This window comes from Rattus norvegicus, chromosome 14 (genome assembly GCF_036323735.1).
Source record: "Rattus norvegicus strain BN/NHsdMcwi chromosome 14, GRCr8, whole genome shotgun sequence".
Classification (NCBI taxonomy): Eukaryota; Metazoa; Chordata; class Mammalia; order Rodentia; family Muridae; genus Rattus; species Rattus norvegicus.
Window position 1 is genome coordinate 51835739 of NC_086032.1, and position 17133 is coordinate 51852871.

The following is a 17133-nucleotide window of genomic DNA, read 5'->3' on the forward strand; positions in this document are numbered from 1 at the left end:
CATGTCTATATTCTTCCAGGAGTACTGGGAACCTATCATACTACATCCTGTGTATTTTTGGTTTTGTGTTTTTAGTCTATGTTTGTGTGTGTGTGTGTGTGTGTGTGTGTGTGTGTGTGTGTTTCTTGTGCTTTATCTTTGTTATTATATTTTAAATTCTAATATGTGTGCTATTTGTTCATATATATATATATATATATATATATATATATTTACCAAAGAGGAAGAGAGATAGAGTATAGCGTTGGGTGGGTGGAAAGGATATGGAGAGAGTTAGGAAATGGAAATGGAAACTTTGATTAGAATATATTCTATGAAAAATGTATAAATAAAACAACAGCCAAGTTTACCTCTTCTTAGATATGTCTAGATATGTGTCAAGATGTCAAAAATCTAAACAGCACATTTTGTGATATGTAAGTTTTCTTCTTCTCTTGAGAGAATACCTTGTGCTCTGCAGCATAGAAATACTGATGTGTAACAGTCCTGACATGACCTGATGCCAAATGAAGGGAATATTATTTTTGTCTTGTTATTATTGCTGTATTTTTGTTTTTCATACTTTAAAATCTTTATTTTATATACATTTATATGTATGTTTGCATATATGTATATATGTATGTATTTAGTGGAGCATACATAGAATTGCCCAGAGCAAGCAGAGCTGGTCATAGCACAATATGCAAAGGTTGTTCTCACCCATTTTGTGGAAGTCACAGGTCTAACTCAGGTCTTTTACTCTGGCAGCAAGCACCTTTGCTGAATCACCTTGCTGACATTGAACAATTTTAAATTTCACTCTTTTAGACAAGGAAAATGATTCTACCACAAATCTTTACTATCTTCTTGGAAAAGGCTAGAGAAAATTTTGCTCTGGCAGATGGCCATGCTTGAGAAGAGTAATATAAGTGGCAACATGACAGTCACAGAAGCTGCCGGATTGGCTGAATAAATTTGTTCCTGTTATTTAAATGTTATCAGAGTTTGTCATTTTTAAGATTGTCATTTATTGGGATAAGCATGACCTACTTTTTAGGGTATAAATTAAATAGCATATGTAGGTGTTCAAGCCACACATATTTCTAGAATGACTAATAAACAACTAAGTGCAAACTTCCTAATTTTATTCTTTATTTAACAGTGACTAATAAATTGACTCATTGTAGGGCAAGCATGTAACGTGTGTGATTATAAAATATTAAAATCATGTTTAAAACAATACCGTTTGTTCCTGATGATAAATGTCATAATCACTCATTTTGACAGTACAATGATGGGTCCTTTTTATAGATTACTCAGATGATTTGGGAAATCAGTGACTGCAGTTCAATGACTTACAATTATACACCATTTATAAATCATAGAAGTGTTGAGAATTTTTGCCATCTTAAAAGGTAGGAGTAATTCACATTTTAGAAATATAAACGTCAGCCTCAAAACTAAGTTGTAGAGGAATTGTATATTTTAATCTTTATAATTCTACCAATAAACAATCAGTTGTAATGAAAAATGTTCACTGAGTGCAGGTAAGTAGGTGTGTATGTATGCAGATGTGTGCCTTTTTGTGTTTATGTGTCTTATTCATGCTGGGCTTTACAGAGTCCCAATTGTTTCAGTGTGAAACATGCATCTACTCCATTAATGATGTATGTTCAGTCCAGAGGTACATTAGAGAGCACAAACTGCTGTTCTGAATGTGTGCTTTCATAGATTCTCTATTAATAATAAACACTTTATTTTGTATAGTTCTCTGAATATTATGCCTCTGTCTAACAAATGTTTGGCATTAGACAAATTTTATTAAGAGGACACGTCTTCTTAGAAGCTGTTGTTCATCCTTCTACTCTTTCTAATCATCACTGAGAAGAATAGGAATAATAGTGCAATGAAGTACTTAACAGAAAATGATTTTGGCATTTCTCTGGAAACAGGAGGAACCTGGATTAATTTCTGTTGTGGATTTGGTTTAATACTTATATTGTGTTGACTGGGTTTCCAAAATTGCATGAGATTCCATATGTAAGCTGCTGAGGGTCCCTGCTCCCAGTTGGCTTTGATTGGTTAATAAAGTTGTCGGTGGCCAATGGTTGGACAGGAAGACAGATGCAGGAATTTAGCATTCATGGGCAATAGGACTAGTAAAAAAGACAAATCATCATGCCAGACTGAGAAGGGTATAAGATCCAGGCTCCAGACCTGCAGAAGAGAGAGCATACCAACCATGTATGATCAGGGGAAGAGCTGCCCCAGCTCCCCACCCCCCATAGAGTCTAAGGTAGCAAAGATAAAATACAGATTTTAGTAAGTAATAACTGAAAAGTATTGGAGGAGAGCTGTTAGCAACATGTAAGTTTAGGAGTAGTCCAACCATTGAGCTGTGTAAGGCATATTAGAATAGAAGGTTGCACATGTGTGCAGACGTGTGTGTGTGTGTGTGTGTGTGTGTATGTGTGTGTGTGTGTGTGTGTGTGTGTGTATTTCATTCAAGAACTCAGATCATTGGGGTAAGGTAGTGAGAATAAGTACCACTGCCCCTGGGGTGATTTGAGTAGCTTTAATTGGCTACAGCAACAAATTTCCTTTTCAAAACATTGTTTTTGTTTTATCTGTGCTCATAGAATATGAGTACATGTTAGCCTATTGTACAAAAGTATTCTGTGAATGGTACCACAAAAGGGGCAGTTCATTCAACATCTTTTGCAGTAGATCTTTTAAAATTAAATGATTTAGAATAATTTGTAGTCCATATTATAATGTGATAATATAATATAGTTGTCATGGTCATGTAGTATTATTTGACTGTTATGGCCATTATAGAAAAATGATACACATTTTACCTAAATGAAAACTGCTTTAGGCTCAGACAGATTGTTTATGAAAGGACTTTAAGACTCCTTGTATCTTCCTCTTCCTTCTCTGCTGAGATATTCCTGAATAGAATTTTCATCAATCGGTTATCATCTACTTATGATGGGTAACCAGGAGCAGTTACAAAAAAATTTCTTGTTTGGGTGATCCTGTGACCAGTTGCATATAGCTTCCTGTGTCGGACAGTGAAATTGTCACTGACTTACTTGCCTAGTTCTCTTGGGGAGAAGAATTCTTCCTCCTTGCAGGATACCTCTGTTCAAAGATGGTTTCATTTCTTTTTTTAAATCATATTCGTATAGCTTATATACTGGTTGAGTTTCTTAAGGCTTATTCTGATGTCCTTAGTTTTATTTAATGTACACTTTACTCTTCATTAGTCTTCAGTGCTTACTCCCTTCTTACTTAACTCTTGGCCTTTGATTAGTTGTTCCCTCTCTGCACTTTTCAGAATCTTGAGTGTTCTTTATCTTTTTTTTTATATTTTTGATTTGGGTTGCAAGATTTCAGGTTTGTATGTAGTTTCATCATGCACATTTCCTTTTGATTAATGTTTCCTTGCGTACTCATTTCTGTTCCACATCACTACACAATCTATTTGAACTTTCCTCTATACATTTCAATCTCACCTTCAATCTGTTTCCCACCAACATAACTGCATACACTCCCAAAGACTCCTTACAAGATTATTGATTGCCATATGTACTCCATGCTAAAATGTACAATTTTTTTTAAAAATGAAGGTAATATCCAGATATAAGAGAACGCATGAAACATTTCTTTCACATAACTGCACTAATTATATTTTTTCTTGTTCCATTCACATTCCTGTAAATTTCAAGATTTTTTTATTAAAGCAGAATATTTCAGTACATATATGCAACCACAGTATCCGCATCTTTTCATAAGCTGATGACCATCTAGATTGATTTTAATTCCTACTAATTGTGAACATGGCCAAAATAACCACAGGTGTATAATTTTCTGTATTAATGCTTAAATATCAAACATTTTCATTGAAAAATACTCATCATCACTCTTCTTTTCTGACCTTGTGTATGTGTTTTACACAAATCAATGCTGACCAACTGCCTGTGACAACTTGCAAATAACTAACATTGCACAGTTTGATCCTCTGCAACAGTGATGATAACATGCTTCAAACAACATTTAGACATGGTATTAATATTAAAATATTTATCATCTAGATAAATAGTTCATCTTTTTTTTCTACCAGAATTAATCATTGGGGAAGATGGTGGCTGAATCAGTCTGAGTGATTCTGATGTCCTATTTTTTTTTAAACATACTGGTACAGTTTCAAATGTCCTAGAAATGTAGATGACTTTTATTTTCAGAAACCACAGAGAATGTTTTATTTTATTTATTTACAAGGAGTAGGATTCACAGTGAATTAAATTATATACAGAATTCAGATTCCAAAGAGAACCATAATGCAACTCTGTTTTCTGCGGATATTCAGTATGAGTTATAAAACAAAAAGTTCTGTAAAATATGTGCACTATCAATTTTTATTTTAGCTCACACAGAATTTTGCTTAATAATTTTTCTAGAGACATGTGCTTAAATTATTCTTAAAAATAGTGACACTTTCCATATATATATATATATATATATATATATATATATATATATATATGGTTGATTCTGGTTTAGGAAGATAAAAGCATTTGAAAGTTTCATGCTACAGGTCTAGTTATATATGTATATATGTTAAGCACATAAATGCTAAAATATTACTTAGATTGAGTAAAGCTAATACATATATACACAAACACATGTATACCGATACACATGCATATATAAACACATGCATAAATATAGATTTTCATTGTGAAATGTGCTAAGCGAAATACAAATGGTCAGTTTTAATTTTATCTCTATATACATTTAGTTTGCATAAGAGTTCTTGGCTGAATTTCTCACAACAATGCTTCAATATATTATATAGTTTCGGTATTTTTACTATGGTCAAAAATTTCATGAAATGTTATAAAATAAGACTTTTTAAAAAAGAAATATTTAGGGGCTGGGGATTTAGCTCAGTGGTAGAGTGCTTACCTAGGAAGCGCAAGGCCCTGGGTTCGGTCCCCAGCTCCGAAAAAAAAAAAAGAAATATTTAAATTTCTTTTGTCTGTAATAAGATGCTGCTTTAGCAGTTATAAGGGACTATATGTGTGTGTGTAATTGTCTGCTTGTACTTTAATAAGTTCCATTACTATTTCATGAGGCATCATTAACTTTAATGGCAGTTTTCATACATATATAAAACCACTGCCCAGTTGTTGCACAGGGAATTTTTACATCACATTTAGTCCAGATAGCTGCAAACACAGGGCTTCAGTTATGTTTTTTTCTGTATTTTTACTGAGCTGGAATGCCTAAGCAAGAAGAAAATAATTAGGCTGCCAAACATCCAGACCTCTACATTTTGCTAAGATTTGAGAAATGTCATTTATAAACACAGACACACACACACACACACACACACACACACACACACACACCCTGGGACTGGACAGCTCCTAGGCATAGAAGTGTGCAGCAAATGAATGTACTTCAAATAAGATATTCTTCATCTTATATTGATACTCCTTTTCTAAATTTGCACAAAACCTAGTGACTTCCTTTTATCTGATAGTGTTGTGTATATTGCTGACTTTTCTCAATCTGTTTTTATTTATAACTATCATGTCCTTTAGGGGAAGAATTTGTTTTTTCATTCTTTGTGGAGTAGGTGTAATGGTCACACAACAAGAGCAACAATGAAGAATAACGACCTCATGCTCTAAGAATGAAGTAAAAACAGATGAAACAGTTGTACAGTGTTGATGAATGAAATCTGTAAGCAGATACAACTCTTATGACAAAATAAATTAATTGTAAAAAAGCACAGTAACTTTAAAAGTTGAAGTAATTAATTACAACAAGGTAATAGTTAACTTATTAATTTGCATACATGGATCCAGAAAGTATCTTGTCTATCTATCTATCTGGAAAGTAAATAGGCTTTTGTGTTAGAATATATTCACTCTCTGATATCTTGGGAACTTTAGAAAAATGAACAATTATTGTATTTTAAGTTTATAGTACTGGAGAGAGGATAAAAAGTTTGCTTACCATCTTACTTACCTTGACTTTTTTTTAATGTTTTAAGTTCCAATGGCTCCCTTTGTCTACCTGATGTCTCTGTTGAAAGAGTTGAAAAGTTGAATAATTCTAGTAAAATAACCTCATGTACTATGATTTTTGTGTACTATGCTATTTTTAATTTTTGGAAGGTAAATATGAATTTTAGTTGAACAAAAAGAGGCAATCTAACATTACAATGGTAGTTAAGAAAGACTCTTCTAAGAAGTAATTCTGGGGTTTTCTAGCACATATACTCCCAGAGCAGTGCTGAGTATTCTTGTAAATTTACCACGTAACATCAATTGTCTGTCTCATTGGCTTCAGATACTCTGGAGCCCACAGTTCCCAGGCTCTACTAACATCTTTTTCTTAGATGCTAGTTTCATGTTTTGATGTGCAGCCTGTGTATTGTTCTCGCTTCTGTATTTAAACTGTTTATCTCTCCATTGAAAGTTTTCCCATAAATACCACCTTGCAGATGTACATCCACCCCGATAGATAGTGTGTTCTCTCTCACAGGACCATTCAGCTTTAGCTGTCTTCATAAAGAATATATTGTAACCTGTAGGGTTTTTTGTTTGTTTTGTTTTATTTTGTGTTTTTAGCTCTTTATTTACTTACTGTTTTATGATCATTGCCATTAGTATGCAATTTCCACAAAGAAAAGGCCATTTCTTTTATTAGTTTTCTCTCTAATGATTAGTTTAACCAACATATTTGTGAGTAATCATTGGAAGGCCTGGAGAGAAGGTAGAGTTATGTAAATATAGTACACATATATGAATGTTTAAATAAAAAGTCAATAAGAAAGTGAAACAGACCCCTAGGTTGCTTCTAACTACTTCCAAGATTAAAACTGGTGCAAAGATGGAGCTTCTGAATGATAAAAATATAATAAAACTAAAAAAAAACACAAAAATCCCTTACTGTAGGTATATTGTACTGTAGTCATTAACCCTACCAGTTGCAGAGAACCTAATGCCACGCTTAACTAACTAAAAAGAAAGAAAGCAAATAATACTAAAATTATATAGTTCCCTTTGATCAGTCCAATTCAGTATAGTGATCTTTTTGAGCTCAAGACCATATTGCATTGAGAGAAGACTGTTGTAGCCTCTCAATAAAAAAATACAAGGAAAATATGTCTTGTAACTGGCCTCCAAGCCCTGGCATTCTCTTCTTTTCCCCCAAGGTTTATATTTATTTTCCTTTGTACTTTGTTAAAAGTTTAGAACTATGATTTTCCTGTCTTTCCCTCTTTTTCTCTTCTCATACAATTATACCTGGACACAAAACATTTCCCCTTGTTTGCTACATCACATCACCCTCAACTACTTTTCTCAGCACATTTTTAAATTCTATTATCAATAAGGTGAAGAGCCTACAAATGACATTCTGTAGGCAAATGAGAATATCTAAAATTAATATATTTTGAATATTACATAAGTAAGTGCATAAAGTCCTGACAATGTGGACAGGAATTTATAATTATGTTTGCTTAATTTTGAAATACTCAATAGTCATTTCTGTCTCTTAGCAAACTCACGACAAATGTGTATATAATAGTTTTACTTACACCCAGACACAAACAGGCTAAGACACTCATAATTGCAGTGGTGTGGTGGTTTGCAAATGAACGGCCCTCCCTGTGAAGTGACTAGCACTACTTAGAGGTGGCCTTGTTGGAGTAGGTGTGACCTTGTAAGAGTAGCTGTGCCACCATGAGTGTGGGCTTTCAAAAACCTTATGCTAGGTGGCTAGCTGTCTGGAAGCCAGTCTTCTCCTAGCAGCCTTCAGTTGAAGAAGTAAAATACTCAGCTCTTCCTGCACCATGCTCCCATGTTCTTGCCTTGATCATAACGGTCTGAATCTCTGAACTTGTAAGCCACTCACAATTAAATGTTGTCCTTATATGAGTTATGTTGTTCATGATGTCTGTTCCCAGCAATAAGAACCTAAAAACATAATTTGGTATGAGATATCACTGTGATGGGCCTGACCATGTTTTTACTTAGAATAATGTAGATTTGGGGACTTTGGATTGAAAAGTCACATAATGCTTTAAGTGGTGCTTAAGGAGACATCCTAGTAGGAAATTTGGAAGACAGTGATGTTGAGGGTGAATTGAACTGTGTAGGCCTGTTCCAAAATGTTTCAATGGTGAAGAAAGTGAGTTTGTGGTCTAGAGACTGTTTTTGTGATATTTTGGTAAAGAACAAGGCTGCTTCTTGCCGCTGTCTGAAGAGTCTGCCTAATACTAAGTAAGGAAAGAGATGAAGAATAGTTGCTTTGACAAAAGAAGTCTCAAAACATCCTGGTATAAATTCTGTCATGTGGTTACTCAAGTTCCCACTTATAAAGAGCATTTTATTGAAAAGAAGCAAGCTGAGAAATTAAAAATATAAAATATATGGTAAAAAAAGGGGCACCTGGAAGAGAAATGGACATGAATTCTATGCTTATTGCTGCAGCTGCATATGTAACAGAGGATGGCCTTGTTGGAGAAGCCCTTCATCCTGCCGAGACTGTCACCCTCCCCCCAGTGCAGGGGAATGTCAAGGGAGTGGGAAGGAGGGTTTTTGGAGAGGGGGACAACCCTCAGAGAAGAATGGCAGAAGGACAGGATAGGTGACTTATGGTCAAGAAACTGGGAAATGGAAGAACATTTGAAATGTAAATAAAAAAATCAATTAAAAAAAAGAAGATAAACAGATTAAGGGAACAGTAATTTTGGGACAGGATCCCACCCATCTAAGTGAAGTCCAAACATGGTGATACATTTACTTCTAAGAGACAGGGGCAAGCAGATCTCTGAGTTCAGGGCCAGCATGATATAGAGCAAGCTTATGTCCAGGAGTGATGGTACATACTTTTGATCTCAGCATGTAGGAGCCAAAGTATTGCAGGCCTCTGAATTCAAGTTCAGTCTACAGAGCAAGTTCCAGGACAGCAGTGAAGGAGTTGGAAAACAGAAAGCTGGTGATAATAGAGTAGAACAAGGGAGCCATGCCCCAGCTCCAGGAAGCAGCAGAACTCAGCAGCTTCAGTCATGTGACTCTGACTATTAAGTCACAATAGAAGGGACTCCTGAGACACTTGAGCAGGTTAGCTGGAGCTAAGAAATTATCAGTGATTAAGAAGAGGAGAAGCCCTTGGTCATTCTAAAGCTGGACTCTCTAGTGTAGGGGAATGTCAGGGCAGGGGGTGCAGGAAAGGGTGGGTAGATGGGTAGGGGAACACCCTCATACAAGAAGGGGGTGTGATATGTGATTTATGGATGGGAAACCAGGATATGGGATAACATTTGAAATGTAAATAAAAAATATCCAATTTAAAAAAGAAGAAAAGGAAGAAGGAGGAGGAAGAGGAGGAGGAGGAGGAGGAGGAGGAGGAGGAGGAGGAGGAGGAGACCAGCATCACTGAGCTGAAATCTTCTCAGAAGTGTTTTTTTTGGGAGTACAAAGAAGCTGTGTTCCCAAGATAACCAAAGTTGTACCACGTGGTGCAGCTGGACTTGAGAAAGTATAAGAATCACCCAGGTGGTACTACTTTTGAAGACAGGAAGAGGTCATGGAGAATCGCGGAGGCTTGGCTCTGTGAGAAGCCAGGGAAGGCCATTTGTAAAGGTGCAGCCTCAGCTGAATTTGATGGCCCAGGACTAAAGGGGTCATGTGAAGAACTTTAGGATTGGCATCATGAAGTGAGCCTATGAGAGGATATAGAAAAGTCTAGTTGCAGTAGAAGACTCCAGCGTATAAGAGATGCAAGTATCATGGGGCGATCACCAAGAAGAGTAGCTGCAGTGGAGTGGAGTCGACAAGAGCCTAGAGTATTATAGAGGGCAGAAATAGAGAAAAGATCCAAGCTCTTTGGTGGAGCCCAAAAGATCATGAGTGGACCCCGGACATTGGAACAACAGGCTATGAAGTTGAAGTGGACTTGCAGACCCGAGACGTTAGAGATGGAATATCTGCTGAGGAAAGCTGCTAACGGGGAGTGGAACCAGCCCAGGAGAAAGAAGTTTGTTGTGGTCAACAAATATGAAGAAGGAGTTGGAGATCTGAAGACTGCTTTGACATCAGACGTGGAGATGCAGAGTTTGAAGTTTACTCAGCTGGTTTCCTATCTTGCTTTGGGGATTGCAGTTAAGTAATTGGATGAACCTCAGAATAGACTTTGAACTTGAACTTTTATTTTTTTTTCTTTTCTTTTTTTTTTTTTTATTAACTTGAGTATTTCTTATATACATTTCGAGTGTTATTCCCTTTCCCGGTTTCCGGGCAAACATCCCCCTCCCCCCTCCCCTTCCTTATGGGTGTTCCCCTCCCAACCCTCCCCCCATTGCCGCCCTCCCCCCATAGACTAGTTCACTGTGGGTTCAGTCTTAGCAGGACCCAGGGCTTCCCCTTCCACTGGTGCTCTTACTAGGATATTCATTGCTACCTATGGGGTCAGAGTCCAGGGTCAGTCCATGTATAGTCTTTAGGTAGTGGCTTAGTCCCTGGAAGCTCTGGTTGCTTGGCATTGTTGTACTTTTGGGGTCTCGAGCCCCTTCAAGCTCTTCCAGTTCTTTCTCTGATTCCTTCAATAGGGGACCTATTCTCAGTTCAGTGGTTTGCTGCTGGCATTCGCCTCTATATTTGCTGTATTCTGGCTGTGTCTCTCAGGAGCGATCTACATCCGGCTCCTGTCGGTCTGCACTTCTTTGCTTCATCCATCTTGTCTAATTGGGTGGCTGTATATGTATGGGCCACATGTGGGGCAGGCTCTGAATGGGTGTTCCTTCAGTCTCTGTTTTAAACTTTGCCTCTCCCTTCCCTGCCAAGGGTATTCTTTTTCCTCATTTAAAGAAGGAGTGAAGCATTCACATTTTGATCATCCGTCTTGAGTTTCGTTTGTTCTAGGGATCTAGGGTAATTCAAGCATTTGGGCTAATAGCCACTTATCAATGAGTGCATACCATGTATGTCTTTCTGTGATTGGGTTAGCTCACTCAGGATGATATTTTCCAGTTCCAACCATTTGCCTACGAATTTCATAAACTCGTTGTTTTTGATAGCTGAGTAATATTCCATTGTGTAGATGTACCACATTTTCTGTATCCATTCCTCTGTTGAAGGGCATCTGGGTTCTTTCCAGCTTCTGGCTATTATAAATAAGGCTGCGATGAACATAGTGGAGCACGTGTCTCTTTTATATGTTGAGGCATCTTTTGGGTATATGCCCAAGAGAGGTATAGCTGGATCCTCAGGCAGTTCAATGTCCAATTTTCTGAGGAACCTCCAGACTGATTTCCAGAATGGTTTTACCAGTCTGCAATCCCACCAACAATGGAGGAGTGTTCCTCTTTCTCCACATCCTCGCCAGCATCTGCTGTCACCTGAGTTTTTGATCTTAGCCAATCGCACTGGTGTGAGGTGAAATCTCAGGGTTGTTTTGATTTGCATTTCCCTTATGACTAAAGATGTTGAACATTTCTTTAGGTGTTTCTCAGCCATTCGGCATTCCTCACCTGTGAATTCTTTGTTTAGCTCTGAACCCCATTTTTTAATAGGGTTATTTGTTTCCCTGCGGTCTAACTTCTTCAGTTCTTTGTATATTTTGGATATAAGGCCTCTATCTGTTGTAGGATTGGTAAAGATCTTTTCCCAATCTGTTGGTTGCCGTTTTGTCCTAACCACAGTGTCCTTTGCCTTACAGAAGCTTTGCAGTTTTATGAGATCCCATTTGTCGATTCTTGATCTTAGAGCATAAGCCATTGGTGTTTTGTTCAGGAAATTTTTTCCAGTGCCCATGTGTTCCAGATGCTTCCCTAGTTTTTCTTCTATTAGTTTGAGTGTGTCTGGTTTGATGTGGAGGTCCTTGATCCACTTGGACTTAAGCTTTGTACAGGGTGATAAGGATGGATCGATCTGCATTCTTCTACATGTTGCCCTCCAGTTGAACCAGCACCATTTGCTGAAAATACTATCTTTTTTCCATTGGATGGTTTTGGCTCCTTTGTCAAAAATCAAGTGACCATAGGTGTGTGGGTTCATTTCTGGGTCTTCAATTCTATTCCATTGGTCTATCTGTCTGTCTCTGTACCAATACCATGCAGTTTTTATCACTATTTCTCTGTAATACTGCTTGAGTTCAGGGATAGTGATTCCCCCTGAAGTCCTTTTATTGTTGAGGATAGCTTTAGCTATCCTAGGTTTTTTGTTATTCCAGATGAATTTGCAAATTGTTCTGTCTAACTCTTTGAAGAATTGGATTGGTATTTTGATGGGGATTGCATTGAATCTGTAGATTGCTTTTGGTAAAATGGCCATTTTTACCATATTAATCCTGCCAATCCATGAGCATGGGAGATCTTTCCATCTTCTGAGGTCTTCTTCAATTTCTTTCCTCAGTGTCTTGAAGTTCTTATTGTACAGATCTTTTACTTGCTTGGTTAAAGTCACACCGAGGTACTTTATATTATTTGGGTCTATTATGAAGGGTGTCGTTTCCCTAATTTCTTTCTCGGCTTGTTTCTCTTTTGTATAGAGGAAGGCAACTGATTTATTTGAGTTAATTTTATACCCAGCCACTTTGCTGAAGTTGTTTATCAGCTTTAGTAGTTCTCTGGTGGAACTTTTGGGATCACTTAAATATACTATCATGTCATCTGCAAATAGTGATATTTTGACCTCTTCTTTTCCGATCTGTATCCCTTTGATCTCCTTTTGTTGTCTGATTGCTCTGGCTAGAACTTCAAGAACTATATTGAATAAGTAGGGAGAGAGTGGGCAGCCTTGTCTAGTCCCTGATTTTAGTGGGATTGCTTCAAGTTTCTCTCCATTTAGTTTAATGTTAGCAACTGGTTTGCTGTATATGGCTTTTACTATGTTTAGGTATGGGCCTTGAATTCCTATTCTTTCCAGGACTTTTATCATGAAGGGGTGTTGAATTTTGTCAAATGCTTTCTCAGCATCTAATGAAATGATCATGTGGTTCTGTTCTTTCAGTTTGTTTATATAATGGATCACGTTGATGGTTTTCCGTATATTAAACCATCCCTGCATGCCTGGGATGAAGCCTACTTGATCATGGTGGATGATTGTTTTGATGTGCTCTTGAATTCGGTTTGCCAGAATTTTATTGAGTATTTTTGCGTCGATAATCATAAGGGATATTGGTCTGAAGTTCTCTTTCTTTGTTGTGTCTTTGTGTGGTTTAGGTATAAGAGTAATTGTGGCTTCATAGAAGGAATTCGGTAGGGCTCCATCTGTTTCAATTTTGTGGAATAGTTTGGATAATATTGGTATGAGGTCTTCTATGAAGGTTTGATAGAATTCTGCACTAAACCCGTCTGGACCTGGGCTCTTTTTGGTTGGGAGACCTTTAATGACTGCTTCTATTTCCTTAGGAGTTATGGGGTTGTTTAACTGGTTTATCTGTTCCTGATTTAACTTCGATACCTGGTATCTGTCTAGGAAATTGTCCATTTCCTGAAGATTTTCAAATTTTGTTGAATATAGGTTTTTATAGTAAGATCTGATGATTTTTTGAATTTCCTCTGAATCTGTAGTTATGTCTCCCTTTTCATTTCTGATTTTGTTAATTTGGACACACTCTCTGTGTCCTCTCGTTAGTCTGATTAGGGTTTATCTATCTTGTTGATTTTCTCAAAGAACCAACTTTTGGTTCTGTTGATTCTTTCTATGGTCCTTTTTGTTTCTACTTGGTTGATTTCAGCTCTGAGTTTGATTATTTCCTGCCTTCTACTCCTCCTGGGTGTATTTGCTTCTTTTTGTTCTAGAGCTTTTAGGTGTGCTGTCAAGCTGCTGACATATGCTCTTTCCTGTTTCTTTCTGCAGGCACTCAGCGCTATGAGTTTTCCTCTTAGCACAGCTTTCATTGTGTCCCATAAGTTTGAGTATGTTGTATCTTCATTTTCATTAAATTCTAAAAAGTTTTTAATTTCTTTCTTTATTTCTTCCTTGACCAGGTTATCATTGAGTAGAGCATTGTTCAATTTCCACGTATATGTGGGCATTCTTCCCTTATTGTTATTGAAGACCAGTTTTAGGCCGTGGTGGTCCGATAGCACGCATGGGATTATTTCTATCTTTCTGTACCTGTTGAGGCCCGTTTTTTGACCAATTATATGGTCAATTTTGGAGAAAGTACCATGAGGAGCTGAGAAGAAGGTATATCCTTTTGCTTTAGGATAGAATGTTCTATAAATATCCGTTAAGTCCATTTGGCTCATGACTTCTCTTAGTCTGTCTACATCTCTGTTTAATTTCTGTTTCCATGATCTGTCCATTGATGAGAGTGGGGTGTTGAAATCTCCCACTATTATTGTGTGAGGTGCAATGTGTGTTTTGAGCTTTAGTAAGGTTTCTTTTACATATGTAGGTGCCCTTGTATTTGGGGCATAGATATTTAGGATTGAGAGTTCATCTTGGTGGATTTTTCCTTTGATGAATATGAAGTGTCCTTCCTTATCTTTTTTGATGACTTTTAGTTGGAAATTGATTTCATTTGATATTAGAATTGCTACTCCAGCTTGCTTCTTCTGACCATTTGCTTGGAAATTTGTTTTCCAGCCTTTCACTCTGAGGTAGTGTCTGTCTTTGTCTCTGAGGTGTGTTTCCTGTAGGCAGCAGAATGCAGGGTCCTCGTTGCGTATCCAGTTTGTTAATCTATGTCTTTTTATTGGGGAGTTGAGGCCATTGATATTGAGAGATATTAAGGAATAGTGATTATTGCTTCCCGTTATATTCATATTTGATGTGAGGTTATGTTTGTGTGCTTTCATTCTCTTTGTTTTGTTGCCAAGACGATTAGTTTCTTGCTTCTTCTAGGGTATAGCTTGCCTCCTTATGTTGGGCTTTACCATTTATTATCCTTTGTAGTGCTGGATTTGTAGAAAGATATTGTGTAAATTTGGTTTTGTCATGGAATATCTTGGTTTCTCCATCAATGTTAATTGAGAGTTTTGCTGGATACAGTAATCTGGGCTGGCATTTGTGTTCTCTTAGGGTCTGTATAACATCAGTCCAGGATCTTCTGGCCTTCATAGTTTCTGGCGAGAAGTCTGGTGTGATTCTGATAGGTCTCCCTTTATATGTTACTTGACCTTTTTCCCTTACTGCTTTTAATATTCTTTCTTTATTTTGTGCGTTTGGTGTTTTGACAATTATGTGACGGGAGGTGTTTCTTTTCTGGTCCAATCTATTTGGAGTTCTGTAGGCTTCCTGTATGTCTATGGGTATCTCTTTTTTTAGGTTAGGGAAGTTTTCTTCTATGATTTTGTTGAAGATATTTACTGGTCCTTTGAGCTGGGAGTCTTCACTCTCTTCTATACCTATTATCCTTAGGTTTGATCTTCTCATTGAGTCCTGGATTTCCTGTATGTTTTGGACCAGTAGCTTTTTCCGCTTTACATTATCTTTGACAGTTGAGTCAATGATTTCTATGGAATCTTCTGCTCCTGAGATTCTCTCTTCCATCTCTTGTATTGTGTTGGTGAAGCTTGTATCTACAGCTCCTTGTCTCTTCTTTTGGTTTTCTATATCCAGGGTTGTTTCCATGTGTTCTTTCTTGATTGCTTCTATTTCCATTTTTAATTCCTTCAACTGTTTGATTGTGTTTTCCTGGAATTCTTTCAGGGATTTTTGCGATTCCTCTCTGTAGGCTTTTACTTGTTTATTAATGTTTTCCTGTGCTTCCCTAAGTGTGTTCAGGTCTTTCCTGAAGTCCTCCAGCATCATGATCAAATATGATTTTGAAACTAGATCTTGCTTTTCTGGTGTGTTTGGATATTCCATGTTTGTTTTGGTGGGAGAATTGGGCTCCGATGATGGCATGTAGTCTTGGTTTCTGTTGCTTGGGTTCCTGCGCTTGCCTCTCGCCATCAGATTATCTCTAGTGTTACTTTGTTCTGCTATTTCTGACAGTGGCTAGACTGTCCTATAAGCCTGTGTGTCAGGAGTGCTGTAGACCTGTTTTCCTCTCTTTCAGTCAGTTATGGGGACAGAGTGTTCTGCTTTCGGGCGTGTAGTTTTTCCTCTCTACAGGTCTTCAGCTGTTCCTGTGGGCCTGTGTCTTGAGTTCACCAGGCAGCTTTCTTGCAGCAGAAAATTTGGCCTTACCTGTGGTCCCGAGGCTCAGGTTTGCTCGTGGGGTGCTGTCCAGGGGCTCTCTGCAGCGGCAGCAACCAGGAAGACCTGTGCCGCCGTTTCCGGGAGCTTCAGTGCACCAGGGTTCCAGATGGTCTTCGGCTTTTTCCTCTGGCGTCCGAGATGTGTGTGTAGAGAGCAGTCTCTTCTGGTTTCCCAGGCTTGTCTGCCTCTCTGAAGGTTCAGCTCTCCCTCCCACGGGATTTGGGTGCAGAGAACTGTTTATCCGGTCTGTTTCCTTCTGGTTCTGGTGGTGTCTTAGGCACAGGGGTCCTGCCGCTCCTGGGCCCTCCCCCACGGGAGCCCAGAGGCCTTATACAATTTCCTCTTGGGCCAGGGATGTGGGCAGGGGTGAGCAGTGTTGGTGGTCTCTTCCGCTCTGCAGCCTCAGGAGTGCCCACCTGACCAGGCGGTTGGGTCTCTCTCTCACCGGGTCTGAACTTGAACTTTTAATTGAGACTGTTATAGACTATGGAGACTTTTGAAGTTGGATTAAATGTATTTTGCATCATGCTATGTTTAGGTATGGCCCGCATAGACTCATATGTTTGAACACACCTTTTAGGGCCAGAGAGTGGAATGTGGTAGCAATATTTGGAGGTGTGAACTTGTTATAGTAGATGTAGCTTTGTTAAGTAGGTGTGGCATTGTGGATCTGGGCTTTAAAACCCTCATTATAGCTGCCCGAATGCCTGTCTTCTTTTAGCAGCCTTCAGATTCAGATAAAGATGTAATATTCTCAGCTCCTCTTGTACAGTGCTACCATGCTCCCACCTTGATGATAATGGACTGAACCTCTGAACCTATAAGCCAGCTCCAATTAAATGTCCTTATAAGAGGTGCCTTGGTCATGGTATTTGCTCACAATTGTAAAACTCTAAGACAATTGGCAATATGTTTTATGTAAATCCTAGATTTTTCTCTAATATAGCTTTAAATTCAAATTTCCCTTTTTAGT